This window comes from Phocoena sinus, chromosome 19 (genome assembly GCF_008692025.1).
Source record: "Phocoena sinus isolate mPhoSin1 chromosome 19, mPhoSin1.pri, whole genome shotgun sequence".
In the NCBI taxonomy this organism is placed as follows: Eukaryota; Metazoa; Chordata; class Mammalia; order Artiodactyla; family Phocoenidae; genus Phocoena; species Phocoena sinus.
This window is the reverse complement of record NC_045781.1, coordinates 28,066,169-28,083,834: the sequence shown is the minus strand read 5'-3', so window position 1 is coordinate 28,083,834 and position 17,666 is coordinate 28,066,169. Positions and strand designations below refer to the sequence as shown.

At 34.8% G+C, this 17,666-nt stretch overlaps 1 protein-coding gene across 16 annotated transcripts in view; it reads right to left on the bottom strand.

Moving 5' to 3' along the window:
- The window catches only part of CHD9 (chromodomain helicase DNA binding protein 9), a 242,082-nt gene that overhangs the window by 163,610 nt on the left and 60,806 nt on the right, over positions 1 to 17,666 (bottom strand). For 9 of the 16 annotated variants that reach the window (XM_032611957.1, XM_032611970.1, XM_032611968.1 and 6 more), the window contains exon 2: positions 2,133 to 2,241. The exons of the other annotated variants lie outside the window; for them this stretch is intronic. The gene's annotated coding sequence lies outside the window, so the exon portion shown is untranslated. The remainder of the gene's footprint in view (positions 1 to 2,132; positions 2,242 to 17,666) is intronic. 16 annotated transcript variants of the gene reach the window in all.

Below are 17,666 nucleotides of genomic sequence, written 5' to 3'. Positions count from 1 at the left end.
GAACATACCTTATATTTAGCTATAGACTCCAGACAAGGGAACATCTATGTATACCTAACCCAATAGTCAGAAAAGCAATGTCCTATATATTTTTTAATGGATGTATGATTATTTACCAAGAGGAAAAAAGAAGAATTACCATGGAGGTTACCAAATCCAGTATGTTATCAAATACAAAGTACATTATTAGCTGATGTAACACGAAGAAATAAACTACGACATTATACCACTTTGAATTTTTATTTTATAATCTGTGAAATAACTTTTAAGAACATTTTTAGACTTAGACTTATTCCAAACGATCTGAGAATTTCCTCTCCCATGAAGTACTCTTTTTGGTCCATAAATACCTGACTGTTGCTCTGTAAGAAAATGTAGAATTGCTGTCATTTCTTCAACAACAAATATTTGCTCCACTAATATTAAATTTATGCTCTGCTACTCTGTCTCTGTGCCTCTCTGCATAATCAACAACTTTTTTTTAAAGCTGAATAACAGTGCATCTTTTTAGAGACATTTTAAGTAATTAAACATGTATAGTACCGATGTACATAGCCCAGCTGAAGTGATGGCAATATAAAATCTATGACTAAGTTTTTGTACACACAGGCAATGACAACTACTCCCTGACAGCCACCGGGCAGACAGTGACTGAAACACATCCTGATATCAGAGATATTAAAAGTAGAAAAAATATGCATCTTAGAATTGATTAATTTCCTGAATATTCAGAATGTATTACTTCAAGAGTTCAGAACCCAGTACTACAAAAAAACTACTGCCCAATCGAATGCTGAAAGTAAATTATCTGAAGCATATGACTTTAGCTCATATATTCTTAATTATTGTGATAACAGTGAACATAAAATATAAAACATTCTGAATTTATACTGTGTACTACAGGCTTGTACATTTGTTTTATTCTTAAGAAATAGTTAAATGTTTTTTAGAACACTGTTCTGGAAATAAGTTTATGATGTATCAGAGCAGTAATATTCCATTTAGGAAAGAAATGGTATAGTCTTTGAATTTTTGTACATTGTGGTAGATTATGCTAAAGCAAAGTATTTTCTACATTTATGTAACCCGAAGCCTACCGAAAATATGGGGAGAAGTAAAAAGTTTAATTAAGAAAACAATTTTGCTATCTACTTTTCCAACATTTATTGATAAACAACTTCTAGGCACTAGGATGATGAATAACTGACCTCTGAAGGGGGATACAGACTAGTAAATAGACCATTACCAATATAATACAATATTTGTGCTTTTATAAAAGTACAAACAGAAGAGGAACATCTAATGATGGAAATGAATATAGACACCTTACTATACTAAGAAGATATACATTTCATATGCAACAAGATACATGTAAGTCATCAACCTTAGTTATAAAAATAGAAACTAAAGGTGAACTATGAAAACATGCCCATAAAATCTAAAAAAAATGGTCATCTTTTCTGATTTGAACAGTTTATTCTACAATTAATTTCTTAATTGATTAATCAGTTAAGCTCCTCTTAAGAGCTATCATCTTATTTCATTCTAGTAAATTTACTATTTTCCAACTTTATAAAAACATCACATCAGTCCGATTTTAACTATTTAATTAAGCAAATATTTATGGACTGTCCATTACATCCAAAGCAGCTTTGTACAAACTACAAAAGCCCCTGCCCTCAGGAAGTTCAGAATCTAAATGGGGGAGATAAGGAGTAATGGCACAAGAAAAGCACGTCATATACTGAATAAAATATGATAAACGTGGCCTGAGAGGCACAAGTTTATCTATAAGGTGATTTATAAAGAGAAGAGAGCATACTTGGCAAGTTATTCAGGAAAAGCTTCTTAGAACAATTAGCATTTGAAGGGGTCTTAGAAAAGGGATTGGAAGGAAAGGCCAGGCAAAGAATTCAGGAATAAAGAAATGGCAGGCAGGCAGGAAGTATATTTAGGAAATAGTATGACCACTGCAGAGTATATAAAAGGAGAGAAGTGGAAAATAAAGGTGGAAATACAAGTTGGAGCAATGCTGTAGTGGGCCTTATCAATTAAGTACATTAAATTAAGACATTTGGGGGACAGAATTCTTCTAAAGTTAAAACAAGTATTTAGAATCAAAAACAAATTACTTATCTATCTTCATTTCTACAGTCATCCGATGCCAAACATGATGATGATCATATAAAATGGATTCAAATATCAATAGGACAGAATCCCTGCCTTCAAAAAATTCATAATCTAGAGGGGAAGAAAACACATAAACAAATAATATGATATACGTCTTAGCAGAGATGTATACAAATCACTATATTGTGGTAGTACAGATCGGATAGCAATTAATTATGTCTGGAAAAGATCAGGAAAGGCATAGAGAAGAGGTGATATTTGAACTGGGTCATATGAGTAAAAATAAGACCTCTAAATATGTGTTCTATAACAGAATATATATATATATATAAACTTACTTCAATGGTAAATTTACTTTCCTTAGTGTCTAATAGTTGCTTTTTCTCCAAGACATTTCTATATTCTCTAAGTCTCTCAATAATTTTGAGACTAAATAAATTAGGATTCCCAGTAATTTCCACACATTAATAGCTTTTCCGACTTAATACAACCATTGATCCCTACCAAATTATTCAGTCCTCTATTATAGTCATGTCTGCAACATTTCTATACAGTATTAAATTTCTGCTACATTAATTTTTACTTTGTTTATGAGCTACTTATAGCTATTTCATATTTGTACCTGGAGAAAATTCAGTTTAGGATTCATCTATAGAATGACTCTGCCTACTCAAGCCTGTCTAGTAATGTGCATATGATAAATAATAAATAATATTGCATTGTGATAACATATTACCTGTTCTCTCCAGCAGACTCTACACCCTTGGAAAAAAGGAACACCTTTATAATCTTTGTATCCTTAGTATGTTGCCTAGCATAGTAGGCATGCAATACATTTTTGCTAAATCAGTGAATGACTACACAGGAATTAGAAAGAACATGATACTTTAAACAAACACTAGACCTGAGTCCTGGCTCTACTACCTTCTAGCTGTATGACCTTGAGAAGATCACATACTTTTTCTTTTCATCTGTAAAAAAAACCCAAAGAACAAAAGTAACTATACAAAATATTAACTACAATCCTGTCTGCTCCAAAGATGAAAGGTAAAATACTCTACACGTAAGCTGTAACCTCTATCAGGGTAGAGAACAGGTCTTTTACAATCCCCTCACTCTCTTGCATTGTACCTAAAACTGGCAAGAGCACAGAGGGAACACTAAAGAAATGCCCAGAGGTGAGCCAGGACAAGGCATTTTGGGAACTCCTCAATAGCATAATGTGGCCAGAGCATGCTATTAGCCCAACAGAAAGATGTCGAGAGGCAAGCAGAAGTCAGATATCCAGGTCTTTTATTAGCCATGTTAAGAAATGTGGACTTTATCCTAGAGGCAATAGGGAACTATTTCACCGATTAAAATTTCTTCTCTGGCTTAACACTTGACTAACATTTTTACTGTGGCTACTAACATTTGACGTTATTGTTAGATAGCAAATATCACCTCTTCCAATGACAGTGACCAAAACACTTAAAGTTGGACCCAGAAACATTTTTTTAAAAAATTAAATGATAATGACAAGGATATTAGTCATTTTAAAGAATATCCTGGGAATTCCTCTCTATTTGCTAGATGGGATGCTGCCCAATTCATGAATCATTTAATAAAGCCAATTAGATCTTTAAAATTAAAAAGAAAAGAATATTCTTACTTGGCAAAATAAAAAGCTGGCAAACTTGAGTTTGCCATTTCTTTGTTTAAAAAAAAATGTTCTGTATACTTCTAGAAACAACTCTTGTTGAGGCATTCAAACTAGGCTTGAATACCTATTAGAAAGTTCTTCTTTACATCAAGTCAAATTTCCTCCTTCCTTTCTAGTCATTTACTTTGAGATTGTTTAAAATAAACCTAATTGTGACAAACCTTCAAATTCCTGAAGACTTATGTCTCCCTTAAAGCTTCTCTTTTCAAAGCTATAGGCAAAATATTCCCCATTTACTGAAATGGGAAAAATTTTATCTAAAACAGTTAAAATAAAAGGTTTAATGTTAAAGGGATAAACCTTCAACTATTGGTCCCATATTACTAATTTCCCTAGGGTTCCTATAGTGCGTCTAAGTACATGACAGGTAGATAGTACAGAATTTACTAGCTTAATACTAGTAAAATTATGTGACAATATACTAGTAACCAGGTAAAACCACCCTGAAATAGTACTAATTAATTTTCCAATCTTGTACTGCAGAATTTCTATCATCAGCTTGTCTGGTTCAGCTTAAATGAAGGTGATTTTAAGTTGGAAGGCAGACTTAATTACCATAGCTAACAGAACCAACATACAAAAGAATCTCAAGAGAATGGAGCAATGGATCAAATCTAATAACTTTTAACTATGGGGTTCTGTTTTCAGTACAGATAACCAATTCTACAAGTACATTCAGGTTGCAAATTCTACAGAGGCCAGGCCAGTAACATAAATGAGTGAAGCTGGCCAGAAGAGAACTATGGCTGACTATAAGTACAAAGGGGCGGCGACTAGACAGCGTCAGTTAATTGTTGTTTCTAAGTTTTAAAGAGGAGCTGTAAATTCCCTGATTTTTAATGTTGATAACTACTTCATATTCTTTATATAAAATGCTCTTAGATAGAAAACTATGTCCATATTATAAATGAACTTTCAGTATACTATTATAAATATATGAACTCTCCATACACAAATGTCTGAAATTAATGTGGCCTCAGTAAAAATTCCAGCGGTTTTTTTCAGTCAGACAAGGTGTTTCTACTTAGACAAAAAGCAAAGCCAGGAAAAGATCTGAAAAAGAAGGACAACCGGGAAGAACTAATCCTACTAAATATTAAAGCATTATAAAATTTCATTTATCAAAACATGGTGGTATTGACATATGAGAAGCCAAACAGATATAATAGAAAGTAACTTAGTATCTCAAATTGGGGGGAAATGAACTATAAAATAAACAAAACAATTGGATGGCCACCTGAAAAAAAGAGTTAGATCCCTATCTTGTTCTCAAACCAAGATAAATTACAAATGGATCAAAGATATAAATGTCAGAAATGAAAAACCATGAAAATACTAGAAGAAAACATGGACAGGGTCACCTTATTTTCTATTTATGGAACAAAATCTACATGTCATTTAAAGAATCACTAATTAGATTACACAAATAACTTTATGAAAAGATTCATAAATTAGGGAATTCCTTGGTGGTCAAGTGGCTTTCACTGCCAAAGGTGCAGGTTCAATCCCTTGTCAGGAAACTAACATCCAGCAAGCCGTGGCCAAAAAAAAAAAAAAAAATTCATAAACTAGATTACAAAAGAAAAGTAGCAAACTGAGAAATACTGCAACTCATTTACTGATGAAGTGCTCTTTTTTTTTTAAAAGTCCTTGCGATGTGGGTTGCAGGATCTTCCCCAGCCAGGGACTGAAACCCAGCCCCCTGCAGTGGAAGCGCAGCGTCCTAACCACTGGACAGCCAGGGAATTCCCTGACGTCTCATTTTTAAATATATCAAGATTTCCTACAAAATACTAATAGCCTAATAAAAAAATGGGCAAAGGATACCAAGAGTCAGTTCATATTCTCATTCAAAATAAGAGAATGTCAATTAGAACCATACTGATATACCATCTTTCACCTATCAGACTCACAACAATTCCAAAGTCTAATAACACATATTAGTGAAGTTGTTGGAAAAAAATACTCTCATATGACCGCTATGAAGTCTAAAATGGTGAAATCTCTAAGGAGAGAAATTTGCCAATATCCATAAAGATTTCAAGTGCACATACCCTTTGACTGAACAAATTCCCTTCTAACAATTTATTCCATAAATATGTTCATGTATGACTGAAATGGCAGATACAGCTATTTATTGCAGCATTATTTGCTCCAGCAAAAGACTGAATATAGCCTAGATGTCCATCAACAGGATGCTGGTTAAACAAAATGTTATATTCACTTATGCTGGTCACACCAAATCTGGGTATAATATTCACACCTGAGTGTTTAATTTAAAGACGAATACAGACAAAATGGGACATACTCAGAGGACAGCAAGCAGATTGGTGAAGTTACTTGAAACCATGCTTCTTAAAGTTTCTCTCCTCAGTCCTCGCCTCAGTCTAGATATCCTCCCTGGGTAAGCTCATCCTCTATCATCTACCTGCTGACAACTTTAAAATTTTTATGTCTAGTAGTATCTTTCCAGCTGCCTCCTGGACTTCCCCATAAGTATAAACTCAACAGGTCCCAAACCAATCTTTCTTCTAAAATCTTTCTCCTACATTTTTTATTTGGATAATGGCAGTGTATAAATAAAACCAACCTTTCTGCCCAAAATTATTTCCCCACTGTAATCTATCGTGCACATTGTGACCAGAGTTAAGTTTTGTGAAACAGAGATTTGATGATGTCACTTGTCAAAGGAAACCTATTGTTCCCTAATGCTGACCATGTGCCCTTCAAATTTTTTCTCATCTCCAGTCACCACCCCACCATCTCTCCACATCCTCTACCATCTAATCACACCAATCTACTTGTTATCTTTCTATAATGTCCTATTGTTCATTTTCCACGCTATTACTCATGCTATCTGTAGGACCCCAAATGGCAGATCTAGAATGATAGGTTACCAGAAAACTATAGGGGAAATTATTTTGGCTCAATGTAAGAAAGGAATTTGAAACAGAGCTATCCAAAGACAAAGATAATGAGTTCCTTATTACTAAAGTTACATATTCAAATTTTAAACAGGCTAACTGAGACCTCAAAAGAGATTTTGTAAAGAGGAATCCAGGAGCATATCGGTAACTGACTAGTAAGACTTAAAGTTCCTTCTGATCTTGATATTTTATGAATCCTGGCACTTGAGAACTCTTGGTTTTAATGTAGTACCTCAGAGTTACTTATTAGTGAGTTTCAACAAGGTTTATAGGCATATAGATAATCTATACTACATCATTAATTGATCTAAGAATTTCACAGTAACTACCTCAAATCTGAAGATGCTATGAAACTGCAAAAAATTATGAATTTAAATATACTTCAAAGTAATCCTAATAAACCGGGGGGGGGATCATCCTATTCAAAAAATAGGATGAAATGCAATACTAGAAAGGTTAAATTCGAGTTGATATAAATAAACCTAGGAACTGAAACTGTCACTTCAATTATAGAATGGAAAATTATTCACAAGGTACAAATTAAACACAGAGAAAAAATGGAAATAAATAGCTAACCAGAGTCTAAATATACATCCTCAACACAGCTTTAGGGAAGCAAATATAATAAAGCTATTAAAAAGCATATACTGGGGCTTCCCTTGTGGCGCAGTGGTAGAGTCTGCCTTCCGATGCAGAGGACACGGGCTCATGCCCCGGTCCGGGAGGATCCCACATGCCACAGAGCGGCTGGGCCCATGAGCCATGGCCGCTGAGCCTGCGGGTCCGGAGCCTGTGCTCCGCAACAGGAGAGGCCACAACAATGAGAAGTCCGCATACCGCAAAAAAAAAAAAAAAAAAAAAAAAGCATATACTACCTTATAACTATAGGAATACACAGTATTATATAATATGTGCCAGAACATACTCCTGCTATATTATTTAGATGGTTACTAGAGTCTTTACTTAAGCAAAATGAGAAAAGTTTTAATAGAAAAATATGAGCATCATCAAAATTAAAAATTTCTGTACTTCAAAGGATATGAAGAAAGCGAAAAGAAACCCCATGGCAGAATGAGATAAAGGGGGTGACAATGTGAGAAAAATTCTGCAAATCATGTATCTGATAAGGGACTTATATCTAGAATATATTTTAAAAATTCCTACAACTTAATAGTAGACAAATAATCCAATTAAAAAGTGGCCAAGGGATCTGAGTAGACATTCCTCCAAGAAGATATACAAATGGCCAATAAGCACGTGAAAATACAGTAAACATCATTAATCAACAGGGAAATGCATACCAAAATCATGAGATACCACTTCATATACACTAGGATAGGAGGAAAATAATAACGGAAAATAACAAGTGTTAGTGAGGATGTAAAGAAGCTGGAATTCTCATAAACTGCTGTTAGAAATGTAGTCACTTTGAAAAACAGTCTGGCAACTCCTCAAACAGTATATACCCAAAGAAATTGAAAGGACTCAAACAGATGCTTACACAACAATGTTCACTGAAGCATTATTAATAAAAAGAGGAAACAATCCAATATCCACCAACTGATGAATGGTGAAATAAAATGCAGTATATTGATATAATGTTATATTATTTGACGGTAAAAAAAATTAAGTACTGATAACATGCTAAAACATGGATAAGCTTTGAAAACATGCCAAATGAAAGAAGCCAGTCACAAAGGACTACATTTATATGAAATGTCAAGAATAGGCAAATAGGGCTTCCCTGGTGGCGCAGTGGTTGAGAGTCCGCCTGCCGATGCAGGGGACGCGGGTTCGTGCCCCGGTCTGGGAAGATCCCACGTGCCGCGGAGCGGCTGGGCCCGCGGGCCATGGCCGCTGGGCCTGCGCGTCCGGAGCCTGTCCTCCGCAACGGGAGAGGCCACAACAGTGAGAGGCCCGCGTAACGCATAAAAAAAAAAAAAAAAAAAAAAAAGAATAGGCAAATATATAGAGACAGAAAGCAGATTAGTGGTTGTCAAGGGGTGGGGCCAGAAGGATTGGTGAGTGTTGGATACAGGTTATGGGGGTTCTTTGGGGGACAATGAAAATGTTATAAAATTACTTTTGGTGATAGATGCATAACTGTGAATATACTAAAAGTCACTGAATTATATACTTTGGGTGAATTATTTAGTATCTGAATTATATCTCAGTAAAGTTATTTTATAAAGAAAAAGTTATATGGGCAAAATTATTTTGAGTCTTCTAATTTTCTGTTATCTCTCTTAAATAAGGATGAAGGTTATAGTGGTCAATTAAAATTTTATTTTCTTCAACCTCATTATCAACTAATTTTACTTGGCAAGTGTTTGCAAGGCAGATTCTTTTTTTCTGAGAAAAAATAAAGCAAGTGAATTTGCTTTGAAAGATTTAGTCAAGTTACAATGGAAGTCTGTTAGTCTTCTCAAATAAGATATTTCAGCTATCCAATGTAATTTTGAAACTATGGCAGTGTTAAACTAAGCAATTAATGGTAAATACAAATTATACTCTTGTAAAATTTTAAAATAAATAAGAACTCTAAAATAAACATAGTTTTAAAATGACTCAAGAAACACAGCTTTTGAAAATAAGCTATTGTGATTTTTTTTTTTTTTTTGCAGTACGCAGGCCTCTTACTGCTGTGGCCTCTCCCGTTGCAGAGCACAGGCTCCGGACGCGCACAGGCCCAGCCGCTCCGTGGCATGTGGGATCCTCCCGGACCGGGGCATGAACCCGTGTGCCCTGCATCGGCAGGCAGACTCTCAACCACTGTGCCACCAGGGAAGCCCTACTGTGATTATTTTAATCAAAATTTAAAACTTCAATAAACAATGAAACTAAACTGATCCTTTCTGATGCTGTCACAAATGATAAAACCTGTTGCCTATCCTACACACTTATACTTTCCATATAAATGCAACATGTTGTTTTATTATCATTAAAAACAGTAAGTGATGCTAGAAGCGAGGAAGAGTTTGCTTTGGAATGTCACATGACAACTCAGAAAACATCAGCATAATATTAATGAAAATCAGAATTTGAAATTTAATTATCCAGAATTTTTATTTTTTAAAAGGTAGGAAGTCCAGAGACTTTAAGCAACAAATACTAATTGAAAGGATGTAAATAATAAGTTAGTATGGAATCAATATTGCCCTTCAATTATATAGAGCTGGCCCTTTAAAAGGTAACAAGGACTGCCAAGTTCTGTACCTAATAAGGATGAAAGTAGGGGAGCAACTGTACTCCTCCCATCCAGGTTTTTATATTCATTTCTATATCTACTTTCCTCTCCTCTTCTGAGGACCTTACTGATAGGATACAGATACTCATATACCAGAATAACAATCTCCCACTCACAAGCCAAACTATTTCTGATCAAATTCCCAACCACATCACAAATAAATCTGAAAAATCACAGAAGACATTACTTTTTAATTTCCTCTGCTTTAGATTTTTTTTTAACGTAAAAAATGTTTCGTTTTTGTAACAAGCAGTAAAAAGTTAATACTCTCTTTCCTCTGCCTTCCTTCTCTACTCCTACCTGCTGAAGGACACTGTAACAGTCACTCTTACTTCTGTCTCCTGAGTCATCAGTTTTTCTCATTCTACTAGATCATTTTCACAGGCATACAAACAAGCTGTTATTATAGCTTAGGAAATAACTAAAATATATACAGTAAAGGGAATCAAAATGGTATACTACAAAAAAATCAATTGAATACAAAAAAGAGCAGGATGAATGGAGGAATCAAGAGCATGTAAGACATAAAAAAGCAAATAGCAAAATGACAGAAATAAGTTTTTCCTTATCAGTAATTACTTAGACTATAAATGAATTAAATTCTCTAGTTAAAAGGAAGATATTGGCAGAATGGATAAAAACAAAATCAAAAACATGATCCATCTGTATGTGATCTACGAAAGACTCACTTTAAATACAAAACCACAAAGAGGTTAAAGATGAAAGGACAGAAAAAGATATCCCATGCAAATAATAATCAAGAGACATGCAACAGCTATATTTTCATCAAACAATGGATTTTAAGTCAAAAAGGTTACAAAAAACAAAGAACATCATTACATATCAATACATGGTTCAATCCATCAAAAATATGTAATAATTATAAACATGTATGTGTCTAACAATAGAGCCACATAATCTATGCAGCAAATATACATAGAATTGAAAGAAGAAACAGACAGTTCTACAGTAACAGTTGGAAACTTCAATATCCTATGTTCAATAGTGGATAGAACAACCACACAAAAAGTCAATAAGAAAATAGAGGATTTGAATACTATAAACCAATTAGACCTAAAATATATATACAAAACACTCCACCTAACAATAGCACAATGTTTATTCTTCTCAAATGCTCCTGAAACTTTCTCCAGGATAGACCACATAGTAGGCCACAAAACTTTTAATACATCTAAAAAGATTGAAAGTATACAAAGTATCTTTCTGATCCCAACAGAACAAATCTGGAAATCAGTAACAGAAGCAAAACTGGAAAACTCACAAATATATGGAAATTAAACAAAACACTTTAAACAACCAATGCATCAAAGAAAAAATAACAAGGGAAACTAGAAAATACTTTCAGATGAATGAAAATGAAAACACAACAATACCAAACCTAATGAGATGCAGTAAAAGCAATGCTCCAATGTAAATTTATTATCTGTAAACAGCTACATTAAAAAAGAAAGACATCTGGGCTTCCCTGGTGGCGCAGTGGCTGGGAGTCTGCCTGCCGACGCTGGGGACACGGGTTCATGCCCAGGTCTGGGAGGATCCCACATGCCGTGGAGTGGCTGGGCCGGTGAGCCATGGCCACTGAGCCTGTGTGTCCGGAGCACCGCAACGGGAGAGGCCAAAGCAGTGAGAGGCCCGTGTACCGCAAAAAAAAAAAAAAAAAAAAAAAAAAGAAAGACCTCAGAGCAATAACCTAACTGTACACCTTAATGAAATAAAAAAGAAGAGCAAACAAATCCAAAGATAGCAGAAGGAAAGGAATAATAAAGATTAGAGATAAGTGAAATAGAGAAAAGCAATAGAAAAAAAAAAAAAAATCAATGAAATCTATCCTTAGTTCTCTGAAAAGATCAACAAAATTGACAAACCTTTAGCCAGACTGGCTAAGAGAAAAGAGAGAACATCAAAATTATTCAAAGCAGAAACACAAGAGAGGACATTAATACAGACTTTACAAAATAAGGATTATAAAAGGATAATGTGAACAACTGTACACCAAATTGGATAACCTAGATGAAATGGACAAACTACCACAAAAACTACCAAAACTCACACAAAAAGAAATAGAAAATCTAAATAGATCTATAAGAAATAAGGAGATTGAATCTGTAAGCCGAACCCTCCCAATAAAACAACCATACCCCAATAAAATAAAATTTAAAAAAAAACAAACAAAAAAACTCCCAACAAATAAAAGTCTAGGACCAGATTTCTTTAATGGTGAATTCTATCAATTATTTATAGGATTGACACCAATCCTTCTCAAACTCTTCCACAAAAGTGAAAAGGTGGGAACACTTTCTAACTCATTCTGTGAGGTCAACATTACCCTGATACTGAAGCCAAAGGCATTATCAAAAAACAAAAACAAAAAACCCAACCAAAGAATAATAACCCTTATGAATACAGATGAAGAAATCATCAACAAAATACTAGAAAACCAAATCCAGCAGATTATACACATATATATACACACATATACAACATATACATCATGACCTAGTGGGACTTATCCTAGGTATATAAAGGTAATTAACATATAAAAAATCAATCAATATCATCTATCTTATTAAGAGAATGAAGGAAAAAACACAATATTAACTCAATTGATGAAGAAAAAGTGTTTGACAAAGCCTAACGCTCTTTCTGATAAAAACACTCAGTAAAACAGGAATAGAAAGAAACGTCCCCAGTTTGATAAAAGCCATATATGAACAACTTACAGCTAACATCATACTCAATGGTAAAAGAATGAAAACTTTTGCCCCAATATCAAGAACAAGACAAGGATGCCCACTTTCACCACTTCTATTCAACATAGTACTGGAAAATTCAGCTGGACAAAATAGGCAAAAAAAGTAAAATAAAAGGCATCCAAAGTGGAAAAAAAGAAGTACAACTATCTCTATTCACAGACAACATGATCTATAGAAAACTATAAATACACACACACACACACACACACAGAGTTAGAGCTAATAAACGAATTTATCAAAATTGCAGGATACAAATCTATGCAGAAAAATCAGTTGTATTTCTGTAAGATAGCAATCACCATTCCAAAAAGGCAATTAAGAAAAAAATTCCATTTACAATAGCATTTAAAAAAATACTTAGGAATAAATTTAACAAAGGCCATGTAAGATATGGGCACTGAAAACTACAAAACATTGCTGAAAGGAATTAAAGTATATCTAAATAAATGGAAAGACATCCTGTGAATAATGAAATCTAAATAAATCAAAGACAAGGGGCTTCCCTGGTGGCACAGTGGTTAAGAATCCACCTGCCAATGCAGGGGACACAGGTTTGAGCCCTGGTCTGGGAAGATCCCACATGCCACGGAGCAACTAAGCCCGTGCGCCACAACTACTGAGCCTGTGCTCTAGAGGCCGCGAGCCACAACTCCTGAAGCCCGCGTGCCTAGAGCCCGTGCTCTGAAAGAAGGGAAGCCATCACAATGAGAAGCCTGGGCACTGCAAATGAAGAGTAGCTGCCGCTCACGGCAACTAGAGAAAGCCCATGCACAGTAATGAAGACCTAAAGCAGCCAAAAATAAATAAATTAAATAAATTTATTAAAGAAAAATAAATCAAAGACATGAATTGGAAGACATAATATTGTTAAGATGACAATACTACCCAAAGTGACCTACAGATTCGATGCAATTCCTATCAAAATTCCAACGATGTTTTTTTGCAGAAATTCATATGGAATTTCAAGGGACCCAGAACAGCCAAAACAATCTTGAAAAAGAACAAAGTTGGAAGACTCACACTTCTCGGTTTCAAAACTTACTACAAAACTACAATTATCAAAACAGTGTGGTACTGGCATAAGGACAGACATACAGACCAACGGGATGGAACTGAAAGCCCAGGAATAAACCCTCACATCTATGGCCAATTGATGTTTTTTGTTTGTTTGTTTGTTTTGCGGTACGCGGGCCTCTCACTGTTGTGGCCTCTCCCATTGCGGAGCACAGGCTCCGGATGCTCAGGCTCAGCGGCCATGGCTCACGGGCCCAGCCGCTCCGCGGCATGTGGGATCTTCCCAGACTGGGGCACAAACCTGTGTCCCCTGCATCAGCAGGCGGACTCTCAACCACTGTGCCACTAGGGAAGCCCTGGTCAATTGATTTTTGACAAGGGTACCATGACCATTCAATGGGGAAAAACAGTCTCTTCCACAACTGATGCTAGGAAAACTGAAGAGCCACCTGCAAAAGAATGAAGCTGAACCCTTACCTTATACCATATATAAAATTTAACACAAGCAGATCAAAGATCCAAATTTAAAAGCTAAAATTCTAACACTCAGAAGAAAACATGGAGGCAAATCTTCATGACTTTCGTTTTGGCAATGATTTCTTAAATATAACACTAAATGCATGGGCGAAAATAGAAAAAAATAGATAAATTGGACTTCATAACAACTGAAAACTTGTGCATCAAAAGACAGTATCAAAAGAGTGAAGACAACTCACAAAATGGGAGAAAATATTTGCAAATCATATCTAATAATAGTTTAATACCCAGAATTTATAAAGAATTCCTACAATTAAATACTGTAAAGACAACCCAACTTAAAGGAATGGCCAATAAACACATGAAAAGTTACTCAACAGTCACTAAGGGAATGCAAATCAAAATCACAATGAGATATTTCATACCTACTACAGATGCTATAACATAAGGGAAAATAACAAGCATTGAGGAGAATGTGGAGAAACTGAAACCCTCCTACACTGCTGGTAGGAATGTAAAATGGGACAGCCAATGTGGAAAAGAGTGTGGTGGTTCCTCAAAAAGTTAAACATAGAATTACCATATAACCCAGCAGTTCTATTCCTAGGTATACACTATACACCCAAAAGAATTAATAACAGGGACTCAAACAGATATTTATACAGCAATATTCATAGCAGCATTATTCACAATAGCCAAAAGTTGAAAAACTCTAAGCGCCATCAACTGATAAACAAAATTTGGTATAAACATAAAATAGAATATTATCCAACCACAAAAAGGGGTAAGATTCTGATACATGCTACAACAGGGATGAACCTTATAAACACTGTGCCAAGTATAAAAGGCAGACACAGAAGGGAAAATGCTGTATGATTCCTCTTATACAAAATATCTAGAATAGGTAAATTCATAGAAACAGAAATATTAGAGGTTACCAGGAGCTGGTAAGAGGGGAAGTGGGGATATTTAAGGAGAGTTTCTGTTTGGGGTGATGAAGAAAATTGGAAATAGTGGTGATGGTTACACAACACTGTGAATGGAAATGCCACTGAATTGTATACATAATGTTTAAAATGGCAAATTTTATGTTTTTATATATATATATATATATATATTCACAAACACACACAAAGCCAAGCACGCTCCTACCTCGGGGCCTTTGCACTTGCTGAATACACTCTTCCCTCATTTCCTATAAATTCTTTTCTCAAAAGTAACTTTCTTGGTGAGGTCATTCCTGACCAACCTATTTAAAACGTCATCGTTCTCCTCCAATACTTCACATCTCTGTCCCCCCACTTTTTGCCTTAGTATTAGCTAACATTCTATATACTTTACATATTTATTTTGTTTAAAGCTTATGTTACCCAGAATATGTAAGTTCTAAGAGGTCAGAAATTTATCCTTATCATATAGTAAGCAGTAAAAAAAATACTTATTCATGTCACATACACACAAAACTTTCTATTTGGGTAGGTGGCAAAGAAGGAATTCTACGTAAGGCAGAAACTGTTTTTGCCCTTTTAAAAAATCTTACGTGAAACTTTCTTTAAAAATGGCATTAGGGGTTATCTGGACATTAAGCTTATGACCCATTTAAAAATATTTTTAGTTTTTTTCTTCCAGTTTTACTGAGATATACTTGACATACAGCACTGTGTAAGTGGAAAGTGTACAGCATAATGATCTAACTTACATACATCATGAAACTGTTATCACAGTAAGTTTAGAGATCATCCATCATTTCATATAGATACAAAATTGAATAGAAAAAAAATTTTTTGTGATGTGAACTGTTAGGATTTACTCTCAACAACTTCCATATATAACATTCAGAAGTGTTAATTCTATCATGTTGTACACTACATCCCTAATACTTGTTTATCTTATACTTTACCTTGTACCTTTTGATGGCCTTCATCCAATTCCCCTCCCCCCAGCCACTACTCCCGCCTCTGGTAATGACAAATCTGACCTGTTTCTATGAGTTTGTTTGTATGTTTGTTTTTGAAGTGTAATTCACCTACATTATGTTAGTTCCTGTTACACAAGAGTCTTTTTCTATACATTTCAAAATGATCACCATGATAAGTCTAATCATGATGTCACCATACAAAGATATTACTTGGTTATTAACTATATTCCCCACACTGTACCTTTCATACCAGTGATTCATTTATTTTTGCAACTGGAAGTTTGTACCTCTCAATCTCCCTCACTTCTTTCTTTCCTCTCCCACCCTCTTTCCTCTGGCAACCACCTGTTTGTTCTCCGTATCTATAATTCTTGTTTCAGTTTTGTTATGACCTTGTTTTGTTTTTCAGATTCCACATGCAAGTAAAATTATACAGTATTTGTCTTTCTCTTATTTCACTTAGCATAATACCCTCTAGGGCCATGCATGTTATTGCAAATGGCAAGACTGCATTCTTTCTTCTATATATACCACATCTTTTTTATCTGTTCATCTAATGATGGGCACTTGGGTTGCTTCCATATCTTGGCTATTATAAATAGTGCTGCAATGAACACAGGCGTGCATATATCTTTTCAAATTAGTGTTTTTGTCCCCAAAGCACAAAATATTTTCAAGTTTTAATTGTGGTAAAATATACATAAAATGTACCATCTTAACCATTTTTAAGTGTACAGTTCAGTAGTTTTAAGCATATTGACTGTTGTGTAACCAATCTGTAGAATTTTTTCATCTTGCAACTTTGAAATCCTGTACCCATTTATTTAAACAACTCCCCATTCTCCTTCCTCCAATCCCAACCCCTGGCAACAACCATTCTGCCGTTTCTAAAGAATGTGACTACATTAGATACCTCATCTAAGGGGAATTATACAATGTGTTTGTGTGTGTGTGTGTGTGTGTGTGTGTGTGTGTGTGTGTGTGTGTGTAAGTGGCTTATTTCACTTAGCATAATATATTCAAGGTTCATCCATGTTGTAGCATATGTCAGAACTTCCTATCTTTTTAAGGCTGAATAACACTCCATTGTACGTATATTATGGCCCATTAAAATTTTTTCCAGTATTTTTCAAATTCTTTTTGAACAAGAAGCATGATACGCTATAGAATCTACCCTTCAGTAGTATACTTAGCTATTTTATGGGAAGTAGAGTAGAAGATGTCTGGATACCAAATCCCAAACTGCGACCCAATTATCAGACCTAACCCGCTGAGAAAACTTCTAACCAAAATACTATACTATGAAACTTAATTCTTTAATATGAACATCAACTGTGTCTCTCCTTAATTTACCTGATAGTTACGTATAAGCCTAAACAGACATGTTCAAAGTAGACTGAAAGGATCCAAAAGAGAAATTTCCTTATCCAATATTATAGACTAAAACCTATTAGTATTATTTGTTTTCCCCCTACCA